Source organism: Leptonychotes weddellii, chromosome 4 (assembly GCF_054177405.1).
Source record: "Leptonychotes weddellii isolate Sample4059 chromosome 4, ASM5417740v2, whole genome shotgun sequence".
Lineage (NCBI taxonomy): Eukaryota > Metazoa > Chordata > Mammalia > Carnivora > Phocidae > Leptonychotes > Leptonychotes weddellii.
In genome coordinates this window covers 155,505,463-155,508,357 of record NC_138372.1, presented here as the reverse complement: position 1 = coordinate 155,508,357, position 2,895 = coordinate 155,505,463, and the positions used below count along the sequence as shown (strand labels likewise).

The window sequence follows — 2,895 nt, the reverse complement described above, 5'->3', positions numbered from 1 at the left end:
TGAAAATAGGGAGTAGTGGCTGGTTGATGATTGCTTTTTATTAAAAAAATTTTTTTTTGGAACAGACTGAATGCAAATTGATCTTAGCCAAATTGAAGCTGTGTTTTTTTTTGAAAGGTGTAACAGAATTCCAAAACACATGGAGAATTTTTGAAACAATGGGATTCTATAAGAAATTGTTTGGTAGATTGGTTCACTCTTTCATTCATTTGTTAATTCATGGCACTGTGATGAAGTTGTTAAAAGTATAAACTTTGTAATCATCCATCCAAATCTGAGACCCCAACTTTGCTAAATATGGGGCCTTGTTTAGAATGAGCAAAGGTCTTTGAGCCTATTTTCTGAGTGGTAAAATGGTGCTAATTATAGTGATACCTACTTCACAGTTTGTTTAGCAGATGGAGTGAGTTCCAAGCATAAAGTTAGTGCTCAATAAACACATAACTTAAAAAGTCCACCCATCCATCCATTCATCCATCCATCCTTGTATCTGTCAACTGTCCTGACCCTGATCTAGGTACTAGGGATATGGTGCTCCATGTTCAGGTCTTTCAGTCTGGTTGTATATAGACAATTATAATACAGCATGGTTAGTGGTATGATGAACATTAAGAAGAAAGAAAGCTCTTCTAATTCACCTGGGGAGGATAGTGGTGACCTGCTTTCTCCTCCTGGGTGGAGAGAGACCTGTAAGCTGTGTTCATAGGAGTACATAGGATTAAAGATGGAGACTTATTTTGGCTTAATACAAGGGAGGTCTTTCTGGTAGAGATGCTGGAAGATAGAATAGGAGGCCATGGGAAGCAATGGATGTTGTCACTAGAAGAGGAATCTGGCAAAAGCTGGGAGATCAATCTGCAGAAATGTTTAAGAGGGGTGTCAAGCCCTTGGATAAGAGATTGAGTAGATGACTTTTAAAATACTTTACAATTCTGAGAATCAGTGATTTTTAAGGGATTTGGAAGGGCTTAGATGAGCTTCTCTCAGATGGCTAAATCAGAGCGAAGCCTGGCCAGGCTGGGCAATGTAGCCACCTTGGTAAGCAAGAATGACCATGATGATGACATGTTCATGCTGTGATATAACTAGTTTTAATTTATTTTTATTTTGAAAAATAATATAAGATCCTTGGATGCATTTTCAGTATAGGAAAATTAAAATACTATAAAAGCATAAAGAGTAAAAATAAAGTCTTCTTTCTACTCTCCTCCTTGCTCCTCTTTCTGCCCCACCCTCCATTTGCTCCCCTACTTTATTTATTTATTTATTTAGTTATTTATTAAAAGATTTTATTTATTTATTTGACAGAGAGAGACACAGCGAAAGAGGGAACACCAGCAGGGGGAGTGGGAGAGGGAGAAGCAGGCTTCCTGCCGAGCAGGAAGCCCGATGCGGGGCTCGATCCCAGGACCCTGGGATCATGACCTGAGCCGAAGGCAGACACTTAACGACTGAGCCACCCAGGTGCCCCGCTCCCCTACTTTAATTCCGTCCACAGAGATAATGACTCCACCTTTCATTCCCCATCCTTCCATACTTCTTTTCATGAATTTCTGTGCCTATATGTGTTCATATACACATATTTAGTTTTTCAAAAATCATGAATGGGATCATGCTCTAAATACTATTCATTAGTTTTTTTCATTTAGCACTAATTGTGGAAATACATATAAATGTACATTGGGGGGGCGCCTGGGTGGCTCAGTTGTTACACGTCTGCCTTCGGCTCAGGTCATGACCCCAGGGTCCCGGGATTGAGCCCTGTGAGGGGCTCTCTGCTCCACGGGAAGCCTGCTTCTCCCTCTCCCACTCCTCCCACACCCCCGCTTGTGTTCCCTCTCCCTCTGTCTCTCTTTCTCTCTGTCAAATAAATAAATAAATGAAATCTTAAAAAAAAAAAAAAAGAATAAATGCTCATTTTAAAAGCCACTGTCTTTTCAGGGCTACATTGTGTTCTATAGCGTAGCTGTAACATGATGGTAAAATGACTTATATGCATTTCCATTGTATTCATCTTGGTGCTATTGTAAACAGTGCTGCAGTGGACATCCTTGTGGAAACATTTATGTGCCCAAGTGCAAGTCTTTTGGTGGGATAGATTTTACAGATTCTCTGAAGTTGAGTTACTCAACTAACAGGATGCACCTTGTAAATTCTGATGAATAACATCCAGCCCTCTTCCAGAATATTGAACCAGTTTATATTTTCACCAGCAATGAAAGAAAGTGACCATTTCATCACAATATTGGTGAAATAATATTGAAGAAAACCAGAATATGTCACTCCAAAATATACTTCTTTGACATAAAAATTAGTTTGAGCTGAGGACAATTAAGAAGGAGCAGTGCTTGCTTTGGCAGCATATGAACTAAAATTGGAACAATACGGAGAAGATCAGCATGGCCGTGGCGCAAGGATGACATGCAAATGCGTGAAGCATTTAAAAAAAAAAAAAAGGAAGGAGCAGAGCTCCCCTTTGTCTGTCTAGAGGCAGGCTATAAACTCTCCTTTTACAGGAGACAGAGTTCTATCAGTCCAAAGACGGCACCAGAGGAATCTGCAAACAAACCTTACTCCATTAGTTTCCTCCACATATTTACCCTCTCACAGTTCTCCACCTGCAGCAGCCTAAAACTTGGGCCTGCCATTTCTCTACATATTATTGTCTTTGGTTGAAGATGCTACAGAAGCTGGAATCCTGGGCTGCCCCTTTGAGTTCCTCTAAGTTTCTCCCATGAGATGTGCACTGCATGAGTTTATAAACTGGTTTTCTCTTGTTAAGTTGTCTTTTTGTTAAAGAGCCCCAGCTTGAAAACTTAAGATGGGTGGAGGTAAATTTTCACCTTCCCTACAGTATATTAACAATCTTTTATTTTTTGGTTCATCTATTAGGTA

General features: G+C 39.9%; 1 non-coding gene across 1 annotated transcript; it reads left to right on the top strand.

The window, feature by feature from the left end:
• The first annotated feature begins 2,344 nt into the window (after positions 1-2,344).
• Positions 2,345-2,451, top strand: LOC115936935 (U6 spliceosomal RNA). Its single transcript, XR_004072301.1, has one exon. It is a non-coding gene; the product is annotated as a U6 spliceosomal RNA (small nuclear RNA).
• Positions 2,452-2,895: the final 444 nt, after the last annotated feature.